A 21,807-nucleotide genomic window follows, 5' to 3' on the forward strand; every position below is an offset into this window, starting at 1 on the left:
CCAACATCCATCAAGGCAGTACAACATTCAGTCTACCTGAGGGAAGACATCTTTCACTGTTCTAAGTTAATACCGTTGAATAGAGGAAAAAAAATTCTAAATTTTATAAAGAAATTTACTATTTCTTTTCATACGTTTATTCTATGCATCGAATTTAGCATGGTTATAATACATTTTATAAATGAGGCCCCTGATACGTATAGGGGCACATTCGTTTTATTTCAGGAAAAAAGAAAAGTGTAATTTGGAGCTGGTTGGAGTTAAACTTTGCAAAGCTGTGGTACTCCAGGGATTGAGTTTAAGACCAATGGTTTAAAGGGTTGCAAGTGAACCGACAGTGGGTACTAAGAAGTGATTTAAGCCTTCGTCATATGAGAGTGGCGATCAACAAGGGAATTAAAGTAGAAGAACATTCAGGAGGGTGGAGGACGCTGTGATCAGAGCTGTGTTTTTGTTGTAGCACGGGTTTCACAGTAATGGACCTAAAGTGATGGACAGAACAGAAAAGAGGACTAAGAATCTCTCTGATAGAAGCAGAAAACGCTGTATATGTAGTCTTCAGGTAAATACCATTTGATATAGTGTTTACACAGTCTATATTTACACAGCGTTTACAAGGCGCTTTTGTACGGATTTAGCCAAACAGCATACACTTACATCACTGCTAGTTCCTAGAACTGTTTTAGACCCTGTTCTGAAGTAGCTCATTTAATTCCTTCAAATGGAGTTCCTGGAAAGAATATTGTTCCTGTGGTGCGAACACGTGAAAAAGTGGGTAGTTCCACAGTTACTTTGTGTACTACGAAATAGTCTTGCGGCTCGAAAGGCTGCAAAGTTGTCCTAAGACAAGAATGCGTATTGTTTTTGATGAAAGGTTTTGATCCATATGTATATACATAGAGAGAGAGAGAGAGAGAAACTGGAGAAATATCTGTGCGTAAGGGAAAAGCCTGAAGACCTTTGTAGGGTATCATAGAGAATCAGACAACTTAAGATTCGATCAAACACTGAAACCTGAGGAGTCTAATTCCACAAAGAGGCCCAAGACAACAGGATGTCGTTAAATTAAAAGCAAGCAGATCCAGCAGACTCTTTCACAGGACAGCTTGCAACATTAACACGAACATTACCTCTGTTGAACAGATCTCCATCCCTCCTTTTAGGACTTGGTCACTGAAATTCCTGAAAGAAACCCTTTAACCTCTGGTGGCACATGCATGCTCAGGATCATCTTAACAGGACTTAAATCGTAACTTCATACTATATTGTTGCCCACCCTTTAACTATTATATGCTAATCACTCATTGTGTATGTATTTTGAATAACTATGGGATATTTTATAAGGCCATAGCCGTGTTTGGTATGCGTGAATTTTAATGTCTTTGCTTGAAACGTTTCGTCCAATTAATTCCTAGTCAAATGTATCATATTTATGTGTTATGTGTTATATAAATCATGTCAAAAGTATACTCTTTAAGAGCAGGAAAATTCGGACCATGTGGGAGGAGGAACATCGCAGATTTTCTTTCGTGAGAGTAAATTAACTTCAACCAGCCATCCGAGTTCATCACCGACCCCGCTTGCTTCAAAAACTTCAACAGGCCTGCACAACTCATCTCCAGCCAACACCCAACCATTGGCTTCCCAAGGTTTCCACGACAACTGACTTCCAGCCAATCAGCAACCTCGGGATACCCTTTTCTGCAAGGACGACCACAAAAGGGAAAACCTCCTGGTATAAGGCTGAGTTGACCTTGTGGACCGACACCAGCAGATGACATGGCACCCCAAACCACTGGGACCCTGATTTCCAAAGGAAATGCAAAATTGATTTCCATCAGAGAACATAACTTTGGACCACTCAGCAGCAGTCCAGTCCTTTTTGTCTTTAGAACAGGGGAGACACTTCTTCCGCTCTCGGCCGTTCAAGAGTGTCTTGACACAAGGAAAGCGAAGCTGAAACCCATGTCTTGCATACGTCTGTGTGAAGTGGCTCTTGAAGCACTGACTCCAGCTGCAGTCCACTCTTTGTGAATCTCCCCCACATTTTTGAATGGGTTTTGTTTCACGATCCTCTCCAGTGTGCCGTTATCCCCATTGCTTGTACACTTTTTTTTCTACCGCATCTTTTCCTTCCCTTCGCCTCTCTATTAATGTGCTCGGACACAGAGCTCTGTGAACAGCCAGCCTCTTTTGCAATGACCTTTTGTGTCTTGCCCTCCTTGTGCAAAGTGTAAATGGTTCTTTTGGACAACTGTCAAGTCAGCAGTCTTGCCCATGATCGTGTATCTACAGAACTAGACCGAGAGACCAGGTGTTAATTAGCTGATCAGAGCGTGGCACAAGGCGTCTTCAATATTGAACCTTTTCACAATATTCTAATTTTCTGAGATACTGAATTCCCACTCTTAAAATGAAATTTAGATTATTTAATTTTTTTGACTGAAAGATTGTACAAAAAAGAGCAATTCTGAAACCTGTTAGATATAAATATGTGTGTAAAACTTCTCAGTTAAAGTCTCAGTGAATTATTTAATTTTGATTCTTTATTTGTATCAGTGGCGTTAATTGACTGAGTTATATCTGAGAGAATGAATAAATAATACTAATAATATATGTAAATGACTTGACACATTTATGGTCTTGTCTGGCGCCCGAACAACACAAAAAAAGATTTCAACTTAAGTGTTAAACTGAATCTAATTTTGGGGGCCGCCACCGATACAAGTTTTTAAAATGTTCTCTGCTAGTTCAGACGAATGTCTAGTTCTGCAGCAGAAACCCAAAATATTAATTCATGTGGTTTCTGAGCTAAAGAAACAAGTAGGCTGATCTTTCCTCCAAAAGGAGAGACAAGAATAAATCTTTCATGTGGAAGCTCCCTTGTGAGGCTCCTTCAGTTGTGTGATCTCAGTGGGTGGTGTTTGTTTGGTGCCATTCTGTACGGGCTTCAGACTATTGTCACACCAGAGGACCACTCGGGCTACTACGAGCGATATTTATTTTTAATGTGGTCAATATTAGATTTCCAGTGGGAACAGATTACGGTTCTGAAAAGAACAGTGCAAACAGGGTTGCCAGGTTTTCACAACTAAATCCACTCAATTGCTTCCCAAAACAAGCCCAACCATATTCCTGGGGATAAAATTTGCACGATCGAGGTCAACCCACATAGCTAAAAATCAACCTGCAGGAACAGTGAAAACACAATTCTGCTGGAAAACTGTAGACTTGGCAACATTTGCACAGCATGCCATCATGCGGACGTAAACAAGAAGGATATAAAGTAAGCTATAATGCACTTATAGTAAGATCTGCCACAGAAGTCACACATTGTAATCAAAAAGACCAGAGACTGTTTGTGCTGTTCACACCGTCACGACTCCACAGCGTTTTTATTTTATTTTTTATTTTACCACCCACAGAGCCATTGAATGATTGATTCTGATTGGTTTACTGATGTCGTAAGTTGCAATTATGTTTCAGTGATTGCACATCTAAAAAAGTTCAAGCAGGTCATGACCGCGGTTACAGTTCACTTCACCAAATTATTTCATTTATTGCCGAAGGCCTTTGCGGCCCACCTCAGCACAAGAACCAGAAACCACAAAGACTCTGAAGTGACAAACAAATGATAAACAATTTCAAAAAATATCTCTGCTCTTTCTCTCCCATGTTCACGCACACTCACAGTACAGATGCTTACACACAGAAAAGTCAGCCTATGGACCAGATGTTTTTGGGATTTTTTTCTTCAACTGGAGTGGTATTTATACAGATACAGATGAGCGTGTAAACCGGATTCTTTATTTGAAGAAGGCATGTCAGTGTTAAGGGAAAATGAGGTCTGCGGAGGCTGTGAAGTAGTCATTTCTGGGTCTCCGAAGGCTTTCAGGTCCTGTGGGGAATCTACATTATCACTGGCGTGAGACTCATTAGAATATGTTGGACTGGCGAGATCTTCCCTCAGTGATTTAGTTTCAGTCCAGCCCCAGGAGTTTACTTTGGCAAGCAATCCATGTAAAGCGCAGAGACAGTCATACACCCGGGGAATAGTTTAATGAATAGTTCAGAGATACATACTAAAGCAAATAAACACGGTGACATGTTTATTTAAAAACTTTAAATTCACTCCTAAATCTTTTTTACTCAAAGTTCAAAATGATTTGAATTTTCATGGCGGAGCAAAGTAGGTGTTTGGAAAACGTCCCAGTTTTTCCTTACAGTATAACCAAAAACATTGCTCTCGAAACTCATAAAGCACACTGAAGTACTTTGAGGAAGAGTTAGATATCAGTTCAGAGCGATATTTGTGACACACACTAGGCAGGTATCCACTTTTACTGGCCTTATAGAATTAAATGTGCACATGAAGGCTATAAAAACAATTGGAATAAGACATTAAGACATTATATAAGTACATAAAGATTAACTTAACCAAGAAAAACGAGCACCTGCTGCCACTCAGTTATTCACGTCCATATGATAAATGCAAGAAATACATTAACCCTCTCACTCTTTATGGCGCATTGCACTTTCGATGCACAATATAAACTGAAGAGTGAACATTTTTGTTCCAAAGATTTGTGCTGAGCCCTGAAAAGTTTGAGGACCACTCGTCTAGACGGCATCTCTCTTGTGTCTGTTATTGTAGCATAGACTTCGAAGCCCCTGGGCATCATGGGAGTGTCAGGCGTCTTCTTGAGACAGAGTAGTCGTGACTGTAGCTTCAGTGAGCTGGTGTATGCGTGCTCCAGAGGCTCCGACAAGTACAAAATCACTTCAGAGCCAGAAACCTCGAGCTGCAAGGAACTCAACCAGCAAAACGGAGAAATACACATTCGGCAAACTGCGAGACACGCTATCGTTAAAGTTGTTAATTTGCTGTCACTGTGGGATGCACATACGACATTTCCCGTGACGGCAATCTCCGAAAAGCAGTGTTCCTGTGAAAAACATCCTGAGGAACACCAAAGTGAAAGCGTTGGTAATTAATACACCAAACGCGCTTACAAATGTGCTGACCGGAGCCTGAGGGGCCCGCTGTGTTTCATTACCTAACGAGAGGACCATTACTCATGACCTGCTGATCTCAGAGTTACTGCTGCTGATCGACCAGGTCTCTGAGCTTCAGCCTCAACATCATCCCAAAAGAGATGTCCATCAGTCACAAGGACGTCTGGGAATGCGATCCCTCCGTGTATCAACTGAGTCAAAGTTGAAAAGCTAATCTTTTAAGCTAAAGTGTCAAGGATCATATGATAGTGTGTGTATATATATATATATATATATATATATATATATATATATATATATATATATATATTAGTCATTGAACACTTACATCCATGTAGTTCCAAATCGGTAACAGCTTAATTTGTCTTTGGAACACAATTTAAGGTATTTTGCATGAAAACCAGGAGGTCATGAAAACCATTGACGTCAAGTAACGAACACTGTCAAGGTCCAGAGAAGATGAAAGACATCGTCAAAATACTCCATGTGCCATCAGTGGTTCAAACAGTATTTTATGAAGCAACTGGAATACTTTTTGCACACAAGAAAAACAAAATACTGAACAAAAGACACATTTGGTGTACATGATTAATAAGAAAATTGTAATATTTTATTAAATATATATTATGTAGTATATTGTAACACCACGCCAGCGGAGGGAGCCGTCACCGAAGTACTGACTCGGATCCACTTCCTCTGCAATCACTTCCTGTTTGGACAGCATAAAGCCAGAGCTCACAAACTACTACCAGCTCACCCTGCTTTACTAAGCATTCTCATTGTCCATTCTGGCTGCTGTTTGTGTATGATCTCTGCCTGTTTAAGAAAAAATTATTATTATTCAGAATGTGTCGTCCATGTGGCCTGCTGTGCATGAGACATGATGCAATGGTGGCTCAAGACCAAGGTGTTTTCCCAGAGGGTAAATCTGCTTCACATGATCAAGATCAGCTGACGATGCTTATTTGCCTTAGACGTGTGGAGAAAACCTTGGTTTCTGTCTCCATTCCCTAGGTTGGGGTTGTGTTGTCATGTAACGATAACGAAGGACACCACTCTGGATCTGAGGGAAGGCCGTCTAGAGAATCTGGAGGTATGGGTCTTGCTCTTGGGTGTACAGCTCTTAGTATGCGGTCTTTTAATCAGTGTTGCTGAGACCATACTCCTGTCCAGAATTCCTGCCTAGAGGAAACAGTATGCCTTTAAGTGGAGACGTTTTACGTCTTGGTGCAGACAATTACTGGAAGACCCAATCAACTGGCTAGTTTGTACAGTTCTAGAGTTCTGCAGGAGACTTTCTCTGCAGGGTTGTCTCCCTCCTGAAGGTATACGTGGCCTTACTGTTTCCTTCTAGGTGGTCATTCACTGGGAAGACACCCACTTGTTACTTGTTTCCTCTGTGGCATCCTTAGGTTAAGGCAAGTACAGTGGTACCTTCATGGGACCCGGCAGTGGTTCTGGAGGGCTTGTGCAATGCCCCCTTCAAACCCATTGAGGAGGTTTCAGACAAGTTCAACATTTCTAAAGGAATTTATACTATGTAGTTAATTGCTTGTGATTTGTTGTTGTTATGTTTTATTATTATACTGCATTGGAACAGCTCTGGAACAGCCTTGCTTATAACGTTCAGGGTTTGGACACATTGTTAAATCTAGATTAAAGACACATCTTTTCACACATCTCATAACCATACACTATTATATCAGATCAGATGATCATTCACTGCTTGAGAAAAATAACCTTTGCAGAAACCATTTTAATCCAGTCAATAAATCCCATCGTTTTGGTGAATTTCATATGCTTCCAAATGCTCATGCAATTATATATGCAATAATATGTGCTAATCATGTCTCATCAGAGGCATAATGCCTTCATGTCATCAGTGTTGTTTATGCGAGTGCTGCAGGGATGCAGGTAGAAACAGGTGATTAATAGAGCAGTAGAGGAGAAACGGCAACAATATGTTTTGGTCTTGGTTAAATAAGCAGTTATTGTTCAGCAGCAGTTTCATTCTCGCTCAATCCATTAACAACTGTAGAAAAAGGAATTGAGAGGAATACAGTTCGACAGAAAGTTTTTTTTTTTTTGTTTTTTTTTCATTTCATAGCCAATGGTTTCAAACAAGCAGAAGGAGAGACAAACAGAAAACAATACCAGGCACAAACACAGCGCTTATGTAAAGGCAGATGAATGAAACGCTTTGCTGTTTCATTTCATGGGATTTCATTTTAAATGCAGCAAGCTGTTTAAGATCCATCGCTTTTGTTTACAGTGTTGCTTATTATTGCTCTCATCTGAGCGCTGAGGTTGTTTTGTGTGGTTATAGGTTTTAAGGAGGTATGCTGTTTCCTACTGGAGCACATGGTGACGGCTTGGCCACGCTCTGGGAATATGCAAAGCGAGCACTTATGACATTTTGTGAAAAGGGTGAATTGTTTTGTGGCAACAACAGATGCATATGCGCAGCACAGTCCCGGTGTTTAATGTACTAGTATAGTTAAAGATGGTTGAAGAAAGATATTTTGAAAAAATAATTGGTCCTACTATGGAAGTCAATGGTGACCTATAACAGCCTGGTTACAAACTTTTTAAAAAATATCTTCCTTTGTTTTCGGCAGAGCAAAGAAATGAATACAGGTTTACTACTCGAGGCTGATGATGACAGAACTTCAGTGGTGCAAACTGGACATTTTAAACTTTGGGTCCCACTTTATATTAGCTGGCCTTAACTACTATGTATTAAAAAAATACTATGTATATAACAAATAAGCACAATGTATTGTTTGTGTTGCTATTGAGGTGGATACGGGTCAGGTTGGGGACAGGTTTGGTGGTATGGGTAGGTTTAAAGGTGGTTAAGGTGTAAGGGACGGGTTAAATGCAATTGCAGAAATGAATTGCACATGCAAGAACATAAAAAATAAGTGCAATGTAAAAATGTACACAATAAGTGCATTGTACCAAGTGATTAATTTAAGTTTAATATAAAGTGGGGCAAATCTGTTCTGAAAAGATAGCCGCTAGAACAGACAAAAATTGCTCAAATCTTGCTACAAATTAAATTAGAGGAAATTATAAAGAGGATTTAATTACAAACATATTTGTCCTAAAAATAAATGTTTTGCACACAATGCCTCAGCTCTTAAATCTTGAAACTGTTCTCGACGCAGACTTGCCAATTAATTTCCACGTCCCAAATTAAAATGTCCCAACTGGTTATAGTAACAATCACATTTAATTCATCTCAGCCTCTGATTATTACAAACCAGGGCCGGCCAAGGCTGCGCAGACAGTACCAGCGGACGCCCGGCTTGTTCCGTTGCCGTTAACATTAGCACGTGGCATACGCGCTCCTCAGGAAGCCTCGATCGACCCCTGTCCACCGCTCCGAAACGCTCTTAAAAATCGCTCTTTATACCCGTCTGTGCATTTTTAGCCGTGAATGACTCTGCAGTCCGGCGTCCGGCCGGTCTCTAGAAGGACAGATGTTAACATGGACAGACTGACACCAGCACATGTTAATCTCAACAGACCGGAAGGAGTCGACCCGCTGTGCAGTTTTTGAGTTTGGCAGTTCACGCCGGGGTGCGTCTCAAACGCATCGCTGTCCCCTTCCTGTCTGTTCCCTGCACGTCCTCCCATCTGCCGCAGAGTCTGTACAGCACAGATAGAATTGCTTCTTGTATCTTGTCGCGTAGCCCCCCTTGCATCCAGCGCACATTCCTATTTGCCATTCTATTATTTCTGGATAGTCGCCCCCGACCCTGCTTTCTGATTTAAATAACAGCTTTTCAATTTCACGTCAAAGTCGCACTTTGAGTATAAACAAGCGTGCTGACAAGAAATGATCAGATGAGTGTGAAACTTTTGCATGTTGACTTTCGATGTATAATCAAGATATCCATCTAGCCACGGAAAACGGTGTTTACTGCTTGATTCCACTATTTATTTCTTTGTTTGTTTTTCAGTCCGTCAGAGCAAAGCATGCTGACATTTGTTCTCAAACATACTGACTGGTTTTCAATTTCAACATTTTTTTGTGACCAAAAAAAGACACTTAAAAAAATTCCATACAGCTATGAAGTGGCAGATATATATGTATGTATGTGTATATAATGTATATGTATCTACTACACAATATAGTACATATTATCCATTTTCCAAAAGCTCATCTTTGTCTTATTAGCTGAATGTAAAGTGGCCCATATTTGGTTTAACCTGGAACCATATTTCCATGGCGGTGTCTCTGGACGCCCAAAGGAAAATTTGTTAACATCTACATTCACAAAACCTGAAAAGAGCTTTTCCCAAGTCGTGGAAACAAGCTGTCACGACGTAATGCAACAAAGATGACTAAAGTCAACAGATTTGACTAACCTAGCAATCTCTGTGTGAAAATAACATAATGATGCTGCCGTCTTTCTGAAGTTATTTTTACCTGGTGATTTGCCTCTGAATCTCAGGTGAAAATTGGCATTTTGACCCCCTCTTTAAAAGAGCGGATGAATAAACATCTGACATTTAATATGTTGGCTTTCATTATTTTTCTTCACCAAAAAATAAATAAAAATAAAAATAAATAAAATAATTAATTTACAAAATCAACTATTTTGGGCGTCGGTTGAGTTGACATGAATGTCTGTTTAAAAATAGTAGCCATTAAAAAGCATAAAAAATGTATAAAATTTTTATAAATTTTTATAAAATAAAAATTTAAGAAAATGTAGATCAATTCATTAAAATCATCAAAATCATACATTATGATAACAGATATATACGACCAAACAGAAGTGTAAAATACTGTGTAGAAACAAAAAAAACTACTAAAGATGAACAAGATTTTTTATGACTAAGCAGTTTATGCAGTTAGCATCATCTCTTGTGTTTCAGTGAACCTTAGCTTGATCTAAAAGCTCTTCTGATTTATATTTTGCAAGATGTGTCTTTCTATGCAATAAATGCATTGTAAATGACGCTGGAAGCAGCGTTTTGTGTTTAGGAAAGTCCACTGTAGTGATCTCCCAATCGGTTTTTCCCAATAGCGGTAGTCTGATATCTAAAAATATCGAAGCAGAAGCTCAGCAGCGACCGAAGCATCTCCTCTTCCCCAGAAGGCAAAAACATCTGCAAATGTTTAAAGCTAATCAAGCCGACATAGCTATTAGTTATCTCAGCATTAAGTTTTCCATTGACGGATCCGTATGTTTTCTTTCGTGGGTTTTGGCGAATGATTTGTGCGGCGCTGAAGAGCTCCATTACCTCCTCTGTTTGCACGAGGCCTAATCACGCGAGCTCTCTCGCTAATGCTAATTCAGGTGAATGATGGCCTTTCAGGTGGAGTGCTTTGAAGTAGCCCACTGTCTATTAAGTCTTCGCCTTGCTGCGTATAGCGGGTTCGTAATGAAAAACAAAGAAGGCAAAACGAGTGAATGGAAGGGAACACGGAGAGGGCTGCTTCTGGTCACAAACGGACGCTGTGTGATTGACCGGACCGAAAATATCCCGCGCTGTTCTTCAGAGAGGCTTCACGCGGGAGGTTAATAGTGACCACGGCTCTGTTAGTTCACGATGCTTATTACTCCGTGAACCCCGTGTACTCGGTGAACTGTGATTTTATACAGATCCGCTTCCTGAAGGAAAATATGGCTCTTTTAAGGAGACTCCGAGTTGGATTTCACGTGCAGTTAGCTGAAAGAAACAGGCTGCACGTAAATCTAGAAATGAACACCTCACGCTGGGGCCAGAGTCACCAAAATCTTCTTAGAGAGAACAGCAGTTTTTTCTTAAGGAGAGCGAAAAACAGTACAAATAAACAAAAACTGAGGAAATTCTGAAGAAATGTATGTACTAGATATTCAGGTCTAGCCTTAATGCATATTCCCTACAAAAAACAAATATATAATAAATATAATATTGTCCAAAAATTATTCAGAACCCTTTCAGCTATAAAGTTCCAGTGCCTCAACTCCTTAATATTTAAATGGTATTAATTACTTAACAGCGTAGCTTTCAGCGTCATTCAAATGTTCATTAATGTGTGTAAAATTCAAACTTCATGTAAGGAGGCATATGATCGCTAATAAGATCATATTGAAAGTAGACAAAACGTCTCAACTGTGAAAGAGAGAAATGAGATGAGAAATGCGTTTGAGCTCATTAGCACAGACTTTATTGAAATCGCTTCTGAAACGTAACATTTAAAAGAAAACTTTAATAAGCAAGAGACACAAACATCTCCACTTAATCTTCTGCTGCTGCTTAGGAGAAACAGCTGAGATATTTCTCCTCTGGGTCTGCTTTTTAATATCTTCTCAAGAATTACCTGGTAAACTGTTAACCGTTACAGTGCTGCTGGGTTTTGTCTTTCATCTGTGACGGCACTGAAACGATCCTGTCCAGATCTCAGACCCCGCGGGTCCTGCTCCGAGCTTCATCTCAGGGGTCTGTCGCTTCTCAGCTCTCTGCCCTCTCAGACGCAGCCGTTGCCAATGGTAACGTTTTTAATTGCTTTGCCCGAGACGGTTAGCGACGATCAAGATCCGCGTGGCTAATGTGATATTTACCGGAGTCTATCTGTTATCTACGGTGCTGCTTGCTTGAGCTTAATGAACACATATGTTTCTCGTTGACTGTGTTTATTATCAGGCAGACTCGGAATCCCTGAATTAAACTAATTAGATTTGATTCGCCGCGGCCATTTCTCATCCACTGTAGCTGTGTGCTGGATTCAGCGGGAGAGATTACGCCATACGACAGAAAAGAGAATTAGCTGCTCCCGGTAGGACATTAAGACACCGAACCCCCCTTTGAGGACCACTGCTGTGTAGTCCAGCTAGTAAAACAGGGGTCTAATTGTTTAGAATGGGAAAGCACCATAATGAATGGCCACATTTAAAGAAAGAGGGAGGATATAACAAACAGCCAATTCTGTTCATAATAATAAACGCATATTAAAAGAATAAAACAATAATAGTAGTATTACATTAAAAAAAAAAAAAAAAAAATATATATATATATATATATATATATATTTATATATAATTAAATATTAAATCATTAAATAGATATCTTAACAATTAAGCTTATATATAATATATATCAAACCTTAATTGTTAAGATATCTATTTAATGATTAGACAAATGTGATTCAAAAATACTGAATAAATAAATTAAACATAATATTTAAACATATTCTGCAACAGTCTGACAGGGACTTATTCCTCCATAAAAATGGAATGAAGCAGGTGCATGGATTATTCTTATTCAAAGCAAAAATTAGCATTGAAAGCAGCGTCTGGCCAGAGCAAAATTTTTGTGAAGTGCTACAATTTCCCTTTCAGGAAGTTTTCTCTCCAAGTTTGTGATTTAGTCTGTCATTAAGGATCGGCTCTCCCTTGAAGAGACAGCTATCAACACTAGTTCATTAGCGGCTCTGCATTGATTCAGGCTGGACAGAAAGAAGTCTGCCGGGTTTTTTTACGCATGCAGTAGTGTGTATTATAATGAGGACGAGTGAGAAGACAAAGTGAGTGTGAGTCAAGCAAGGAACTTGATGTATGAATCCCAATTATCTGCAGCACACATTAGAAATGCAGTAACCAAAACTTTGCTTCGGTTTGCTGTGCGTCGCGTATTTTGACCACGTTCTGTGCAAACAAACGGTGTTGGACAAATACGAATCCTGTGCTTGATTTAAAGTACACAATCGAATTCTTATTATTTAAAGTCAAAATGGCACTTTTAGATGGGGTCAGATTTTAGGTCCCAGGTCAGCAACAAGTTTTAGCAGTTGTCAAATGGCTAGAAATGGCTTCAGAAAGATGGCAGCATCGATATGTTATTCTCACGCAGAGACTGTAAAATCTTCAGCAATCAGTGTAGCAATAAAAAACCTGTGGTTTTCCCAAAGGTTTGCGTGGCTATAACTCGGTTATTGAATTAATAGATCTCTATTCATGAATGTTCAGCATGTGCAGAGCGTGATTAATGTCTCGATATTAGGTCATTTCGACAAAAGCATTTTTGCTTTGAAGGCTTTCTACGTGCCTTTGATTCATGACGAAACCAATACTCTTTGGATCATTCTCCATTAAACCTTGGTTATTGCAGAACTGCTGGCAGCTGTCAAACACCTCCCACACCAGCCGCCTGCGGAGATTAATGGGACTCTGTGAGACATTAGTGTTCACATGAAGAAGAGATTAAATGTTGCCCTTGCAGCGCCAATAACATGACCCCTCTGAGGTACCTTGACCTGCTGCTGGTGATCTCAGCACCAGTTACCGCTGAGCAGGTCTTCAGGAATGAGCAGAGGAGGATTTACCCACATCTTGTTAGATGCCATACAACTAAGAATGCAGAAATTGTGTTAGATCCGACACGAATGTGCAAGATAATGAAGAGCTGGGTGATGGTGCCTCTGGAAATGCAATTTTCTTTAATCTCTCTTTCTTAACAGCCTGACTTAGACTATACTTGATGGCAGTCCTAGCAGAAACAAATTATATATATGTGTGTGTGTTGCTTTGTTGTGAAAAATAATTATAATCATGATATACTCATGTTCTTACGGTTAGTGACAGTAAGAGTACGATTACCTGAGAATATATATTTTTTTGTATAATTGCTGAAATTATAGTCGTTGTCCCACAGGCTCAAGGCAATGGTGTCACCAGCATAGAAACACTCATAACCCTGTGTTAAATAATTAACATCTTTTAAGGTCCCGTTGTTCTCGTGGAATAACTCTAGAAATTTCGATCTCATAGGGTGTTGCGGCCGGGGAGCAAGAAAACACACAGACTCCAAAGTTTATTCCCAAATACAATGGTCTATATAGAGTTTTACCTCATGAAGCCAATGAAACAAAAGATGGCACATGTTGTATACTTGCCAAAAGATATGTACTTATAATAAGATAGATATCAAAAGGAAGTTAAGAACATATAAGGAATACTCTTGAACAGCAAAATTGCCTAAGTATTGCCTAAGTATCAAAATGACCGATTAATGACCGTCTGAACCCTTCCAACATCCAGACACATGTATCTATGAGAGATGCTACAGAACAGTAAGGAAAACGAAATTGCACGTACATAGAAAAATGGAGGGAAAGAGTCCGTGTGGGAATGGAATAAAGAAACAGAACTGTAGAGAGGGAGAAGGAGGTTTGCCTTACTTTGCCTTGCTGAAGGTGATAGCCCTAGCTAATTAGACGTGTTTGAAAACTGCATATATTCTGTGTTGGAGCAGAGTTGGAGCTAAACTCTGCAGAACTGTGGCCCTTTGAGTTTGGGAATCGAGTTTGACATCCCTGTTATATGTGGGGGCCTGTACCATGAAGCAGGTTTATATGGACAACCAGGTAAGTTTCAGTTTAGTGCCAACTCTGGGTTTTAGGTACCATGAAATTGGTTTGGCTTTAAGCAGTGTTCATCTCCTTACGCTCCGCAGCTAACCTGCTCCTGGGCAGGTCATGTTCTGGTTTAGAGAGCTGAAATTTGACCAATCGGCTTTAAGCAAAGTGACACATCTCTGATGCATCTCTTACTCCAAATATAAGGACTCCGCACAGTGAAACTTTAAGACTAAGAGATGATTATTGTGTGTAATTATTTTATATTATTTATAGAATTGTCCATTACAATCCATTACAAAAGCCGGCTTAGTTTAATAGTAATTATTAAGCTTTTATTTGAAATAAAGATAAATGCGGATAATATGCCATATAAATAAGCGTTGGAATCAATAGCTGTCATCTGAAGATCTAATGTAACGGTTACTCAGCTTCATCCTCACAAGTCACGCTTTCATTAAGATCCTGTCTAAACGTTCACATCCCAAGAGTAAAGTTCCTCCCAGTCTATTCCCTGTCAAGCCGCAGAGGATTAGAGGATTATATTAATGGGCCAATTGTATTTATTCTGCCATTTGCTGAAGCAGAAGTTATTTGCTGGTCTCAACACTGTCATTATCAAGAACCACAACCATTTCCTATGTCACATCAGTAACACATTGCTAGTCTGCAGCTTCTTCTTTCCACCAAAGGAAGCTTCTGACCGAATCCCCAGAAGACAGTTGCTGTAATGGACACTGTATATCAAAGTCATTTAGTCCAATTTGAGTCCAATCAAACACATTCCTCCAGCCGTCCTGAGATCTCTGTAAGCAGTCCTGTTCATCTCTTTTGTGCTTGTTAGATGGTTCGTGACCTCCTCGAAAACTGCTGCCGTTACTCTTCTGCTGCCAGGTTGTTTTGAACCAATCACCCAATCTTGAGAATAAACAAATAGTTCTATCATGACGACTCTCAGAGGGACCGGTAATGTACATGAACATGTTTGGTCTTGGCGGAACAGATCTGCTACGCCATCTTCAACATTTTTTATTGTGATGCACCTGTCTAAATATGAATATACAGTATATGGCACGCACACATATGTACATCTACATATTTCAAACATATCGCTGTTAAGTAAATCTCAATATAGGAATTATATTTTCAATATTAAATAATTCAGTGTGTTTTTGTATAAGGGTTCTGATATAATGACTGAAAGTGGCATTTTTAGTTTCATTTATCTCAGTTCTTGGAGGGCCACTGCTCTGCTCTGTTTAGTTCCAGCCAAACACACGCACCATTGGACACGCCTGGTCATTGATTGGTCCCTGATCGACCAATCACAATGGAGATATGACCATACGATCATTTAATCCGATTGAGCTACAGGCATGACAAAAGAGAGACATCACTAACTAGAAAACGAGGAAGTCCACCATTTTACTTCTTGTATGAAGGTTTATGTTTATTGTAGCCTCATCAGCTTGCACCTATCATAAAATTAAAACTATCAAATCGTAATATTCAGTCTTTTTGATGATTTTTCAGAGTTGCAGAACGCATTCGCTTTTTAAATGTAATCCATCGCCATGAACATCCGGTCTCGAACGATATCCATGATAAGATGTCCAACTAATTTTATAAGTATTTCGAAGCTAAAAAAGATTACAAATATTAATGTTTTGTGCACATTGATGTTAAGTAATGAAATTAATAATACGATTACATCTATGTCCTTAAAGTGGCCGTAGCCTTTCGATCAATTTTTGATTGGTTTTAGTGAGAATGTGAGATCAGTGAATACACAGCAACAATTATATATACACTCGGATGAACCCACTTCAACCGACAAAAGGGTTTTTTGAGACTTTATATCATCTTACATTTTTTCCACATTCTTACTGCATTGTTCATTTTTTCCAGTCCTGGTGACCATTATAGTGGACATGAAAAAATATAATAAAAATGAGTTGGCACAAATTTTTTTACTTATTTCTATATTGGATAAGAGAAAATATAAAGCAGATAAACATTCTTTTGTTCATTAAAAAAATATAAAAAAATCAGGTCTGAAGGGGTTGAGGGGTGTGTGTGTGTGTGTGTGTGTGAGAGTTACTCATCTCATTACTCATTCATTCTCTGTTGCGCTGTGGTTTGCGAGCTTTGGAGCTGCGTTGACTTTGAGCTCGCCAAAACATGAAAGGTGGCGTTTCGTGCTCGATTGCTCATAAAGAAATTCCTTGTTACAATAATTACTGATACGTATGCATGAATGCACGTTTCACGAATGAACCCAAATATGTGTAAAATGTCTTATGTGCGGTCTAGTGTACATACGAAGGAATTTGGCGACTCGGGCACATAAACACGACTGTCCATCAATCATAGCGGGTGCTCACCGACGAGAACGCTGTTTTTCATGAATATGAGCCTGTCATTGGTTTGCTTTTATTTTGAGGCAAAATCCTCATTGGATGTCTTTTGAGGATGCATTCCTTACTCTTGCTGTCTTGGTCTGATATGCATGTGTTCGTGCCAGTTTTGGAGCGCGGCATGCTTTGTTTCGCACTCCTTATCCCAGCTCAACATTTCTTGCCTTTTATTCTCTCCTTTCTCCCTCGTGTCTTCTGCAGCTGTGTAACCCTCATGAATGATGCATCCTGCTGCCTTCTGATAACAGACCTGTTGTGGATCCGGCAGAGAGAGAACATATTAAAGTTAAAGCACCTGGTGGTCAGGAGCTCTTTCATGTTTCTTCAGAAATCCTTCTAATATTATAATTATCAAACATTATTATTATCAATATTTCAAATGCATTTCTTCCAGATTATTTGATGAATAAAAGGATCGAAGGCATTGTGTTTTTCAGTTCTACCTGCCTGTTTATTAATTACCTCATTTGTTCTCTGTTCATTTAAGCCAGTATTTCTCAGTTCCTGTGTCTTGTATTTATGTAATGTGGTGCATGCTTTGTTGTCTTTGTTCTGCTCCTCGATTCTCTAATAACTTAGTTTAAAACTGTTTATAGGGTTCCCCTTCGTTGTGCGTTTAACTCAGCATGGCAACACATGACAACTGGAGTAATGATGCAAAAAAACACAAAGAATGCTTGCAGGATTGGTGAGCGAAGAGAAAAAGCATAAATAAATAAAATCTCCCTATTCAAGGAGGTCAAAACTAAGGCTCTTGGCTCGGTCATGAACATGCATGCACACACACACACACACACACACAGAGTACATTAAAGCTCAGTTTGTTTGGTTATGCAAAACAACATTTTTTACACTCGCGTCACACTCTTTATCTTACGGGGCACAGGTCCTCCTCAGCGCTCTCTGGTTACCATGGTGAAGTAAAGCCTGGTCTTCTCAGCCCTGCAAACCTGTGTTGTTCCTCAAGAGAGCGTGTCTGTGGATTACAGAGAGCTAACAGACTAATATGTGTCATGTGTCCAGGGATGAAGAAGCCACTTGAATGAGGAGCGCTACATTCTCATACAACAGAGCAGATCAATCCAGTAATTGAATGGCTGACATGAAATGAAGATATTCACGAATAATGAGTCAGAGCGTCTGAAATAAACCTGATGTTCAGTAAACGCATTAGTCTTCTTGTTTACCACCACTTTCCTTGATAAATCACAAAGAGTAATGCACAGTACTGGGTAGTAACATATTGGTGGAATCGGTTTCCTCAATATCATAACTACATTTTTATTTGTGTAATTTGTAATCCGCATCCCGCTATAATTTTTAATCGAGCTACAGCATAAAACTAACAAAGACAAACACTTGCACTCTTACAAATATAGTATTACAGCGAGCCCTTCATTAATAATTAACAAGCATAAAAATTAATAATCATACTTTTAAGTATTCCGCTGGGCATCAACAAAGCTTGCTCTGTTGTTACAACCCCTGGCTCAGAGGGAAGCAAAAATACAAGGAGGCTCAAAGGAAAAAGGCTTTATTAGCTCGAAAGTAATTGGCTGTAACAAAGTAAAAACATAACAGAAAAGATAACAATGTTAGCTGTGAGCGTCAGTATAGTCAGTAGAGCTGTAGAGGTGCAGAAATGTTTAAAACGATCCAAAGTAAAATCATCTTTAACGAAAGTGAATGAAAACATCCTGCAAAGTTTTAATTCCAAAAGTGCACCGCCTATAAAGTTATTGTTTCTCAAAACAAATAGTAAAAAGTCATTTTTACAACCAATCTCGGGGCGTTTGATGTTGACTCAACGTGAAATATTAGCATATCGCCGCCCACTTGTTGGTCTTTTCTGAATGAAAACGCACATTCGTTCTTCACCACTAGGTGTACATTTGGAGAAGTAAAGTAGCGGTTTCCCTGGTAACGCCGCGCACAAAGCAGCAGAAGACCAATCACAGGAGGTTTGGAAAAAATGATTCGTCTAGCAAATCGTTTGGGAGCCGTTGAATAAATGCGTATTAAGAGACAGCGAAAGTGTTTTTTTGACCTCGCGTGCCTGTCAAGCTGTTGTTGTGTACTCCCAAAATCAAAACATGAACCTTTCATAACCCATAAAGTTTAACTAGCAAATACTAAATCAAAATGTATTTTACAGCTGCATCAGATGTAAGATAGCTGGCCTACATTTAACTGCTTTTCTAACAAAATTTCCCTGACAATTTAATACGTTTTTGTGCTTAAAAGCTCAACAGTGGTATCATTTCTTCTGCCTTCTGCTAGTTTTCTGTTATCATACAAACATAGTTTTTTTTATAACCGTTTAATATGGTATATAGGTTAAAAATATATACATCGTACAGTGTTTGTGTAATTAAGCATTTTATTTCCAGTACATCCTACGATACAGGGACAATATACACTTGTTCCTACATACAATATTACGTGCTTACTGCAAACGCTCCTAAAGCAAAAACAATTTTCAATGCACAACGGCAAATCAGCTATTCAACGTTTGCGCGCTGAAGCTCTGAATGTTGCGGTCCTAAGGCTGTCGCTTAATAGGCTGGCTGGGGCTGTGAGGACCTTGAGAGGAAAAACACTTAATGGAGCATGTGGCTTTACTAAAAGGGCTTGAGGGTCGAGGGAACGAACCGAGTCATTTTGCTATTCAAGGGCTCAGACAAAAAAAACGTGCGTCAAAATTCTAAGAACGATACAATTTACTCTCATTCCTATGTTTAAGAATAAGAGTGATTCATAGCGCTTCCTGTGTGTTAAGACTAGGTCTCGGCTCCTGAATTCTTTTAGAGAGCTGGAGAGGTCTCCTAAGCTGCTTTGGAGCAACAAAATGGCAGAGAAGAGGGAAAATACGACACACAGTTACGATACAAACCTGATTGTGAGGTTGTTTTTGTAACCGACAAAAAAGGAAATTTAATAACCTCCTCCACTCAACCAGTCAATATTTTTATTAAAACTATTTTTTGTTGTCGGTTGGAAAAACGCATTGCAACAGTGACGAGACATATTGGGGTACTAACCAATCAAATACAACGGAAGAAAACGTAATGACGGAAAGTTGCGATTTCAAGATGGATGGGTTGTTTAGTAATCAGTCTGGGCATTAAAACAGTTTGATTCATTTAGGCTGCTTGGTCCAAAACCGCATGCCATCTGTGTAGGTACTACATTGTGTAAAACCTACATTGTGAATGAAATCCAGATGTACTGTATCCGCCATGTTGGCTTTGTCACAGGCCATTATAAATAGGTTATTATAAACAGTTGGTGGATCAAGATTTGCTATATTTGGCTTTTTGGTTTCGATAAAACATGTTGGTGGAGCGGCAAAATAGTTTTAGGTGATGGTCACTATTAAATGCCACTTTTTAGATTTCGATCAAATCAAACGCCCCTAAACAAAGGTATTTGAAGGTCGTGCTATAATTACGTTTAGTCCCCCAGTGTGCAAGCCAAAGCCAATTATGGCAATGGATGAAAACCTTCATTTGATGCTGAAGAATGGAGAAAGGCCATATCGAACGCTTCGTTTTTTGCTGCATGAGACTCGATTGACGAACGTGCCTCCGATGACATTTCTGCTAAATGATATTATGTTGCATGTTTTGTGATACTATCAGAAGTGAAATGTTAAAGCAATAGTTGACCCGAAAGTGTAAAATCATTTATTCACCCTCGAGTAGTTCCAAACCTGTAAGAATTTCTTCGTTCTGCCGAACACAAAGGAAGATATAATCAGTAATTGGGCCGTTTTGGGTCACCATTGACTTCCATGGCAGGAAAATAAATTACTATAGAAGTCAGTGTTGACTTTTCAAAATATCTCTCTTTGCGTTCGGCAAAACAAATAAATTCATACAGGTTTGGGACTACTCGAGTCCATTTTATTTGAGAAAGAGCCTCTTCAGATGTTTGTTTTTTATCCATACCACACTATTATCAGGACTGGATGAATTGGGCAGTATGGGAAAACATAGAGCTCTGCAATAATCTCCAGGGCCTTCATCTTTGAGAGGCTAGAGATGATGGTGGAGATGACACTCTGATGCTGAAAAACAGCGTGTGGCATTCAGATCTGATTGAAAAGTATCTGCTTACAGCAAGGTAAAATGCACACACCTGCAAATAGATGCACTTTTAGCTTCCTGAAAGACAGATGGCATTTCTGATAGGTAGAAGTGTGAAAGACAGCAGGGCTGAGTGACAGCTTGTAACACGCCAGCTCACGCCGCCTGTAGAGGCTCGACTCTTATTACTGTTCATTACAGGCTGCATGCTGATGCTTGCTTGCGTGCGTGTGTGTGTGTGTGTGTGTGTGGGCAGTTGCATTACAGGTAAAGGGAGGAATTAATAAATGTAGCTGCAATGTTTTATTCTATTCTTTGCCTGTTTTTGATTGCATGTTTCTTGGAAGTCTCATTTCAGATTGTTCGGTTGCATTACTATTTGTTAGCTAGACGCAATGTACAGGTGTACAAAAATGTACAGGTGACGACATTTGTGAAAAATGATGTTACGTTAAGAGTTGCATGGTTCGTGACGCTTCCAAAAGTGAAATATCCAAAAACAGATGAAGTTGAATGCCTTTGAAAATAATAGTACATAATAGTGTTGAGAAAAGCAACACTAAAAAATTGGCAAATATGTCATTTTAGCTTGCTTTTACTAGTCTTTGATCTGTTTAATGGTTCATACACTTTCGACTCTACTCAATACTTTATTCAGTTCATGTTTTAATTTGCTAAGTGGGCATAATATACATTCAGGCAGTCATTATCACAAAATAAACCTGATGAGGACCTCGACGCAAAGCGAGGGCAGGAACGACTCTTGAACTGTGGGTTTATTTCGTTATAATGACTACATCACTTTATATTCTGAGTAGCTTGTAGCGCTACGAAGGATAGATTTTCAAAGTAGCTTCCCTGATGTAACTCTGTGAGGGCCATTGTACAGGACATTAGCCGGTAGAGATAAAGTTCAATGCGGCATCAATAG

The 21,807-nt window shown here is 39.3% G+C and overlaps 1 long non-coding RNA gene across 3 annotated transcripts in view; it reads left to right on the forward strand.

Annotated features, from left to right (window-relative positions):
- The first annotated feature begins 5,476 nt into the window (after window positions 1-5,476).
- LOC122323349 overlaps window positions 5,477-21,807 on the forward strand; it is a 59,343-nt gene continuing 43,012 nt past the window's right edge. The window contains exons 1-3 of one of the 3 annotated variants that reach the window (XR_006246993.1): window positions 5,477-5,938; window positions 6,031-6,109; window positions 16,990-17,533. This is a non-coding gene — a long non-coding RNA (uncharacterized LOC122323349). Of the gene's footprint in view, window positions 5,939-6,030; window positions 6,110-6,428; window positions 6,601-16,989; window positions 17,534-21,807 lie in introns of those variants that run through there. The other 2 variants (XR_006246994.1, XR_006246995.1) reach the window with 2 other exon arrangements.

Source organism: Puntigrus tetrazona, chromosome 19, assembly GCF_018831695.1.
Source record: "Puntigrus tetrazona isolate hp1 chromosome 19, ASM1883169v1, whole genome shotgun sequence".
Classification (NCBI taxonomy): domain Eukaryota; kingdom Metazoa; phylum Chordata; class Actinopteri; order Cypriniformes; family Cyprinidae; genus Puntigrus; species Puntigrus tetrazona.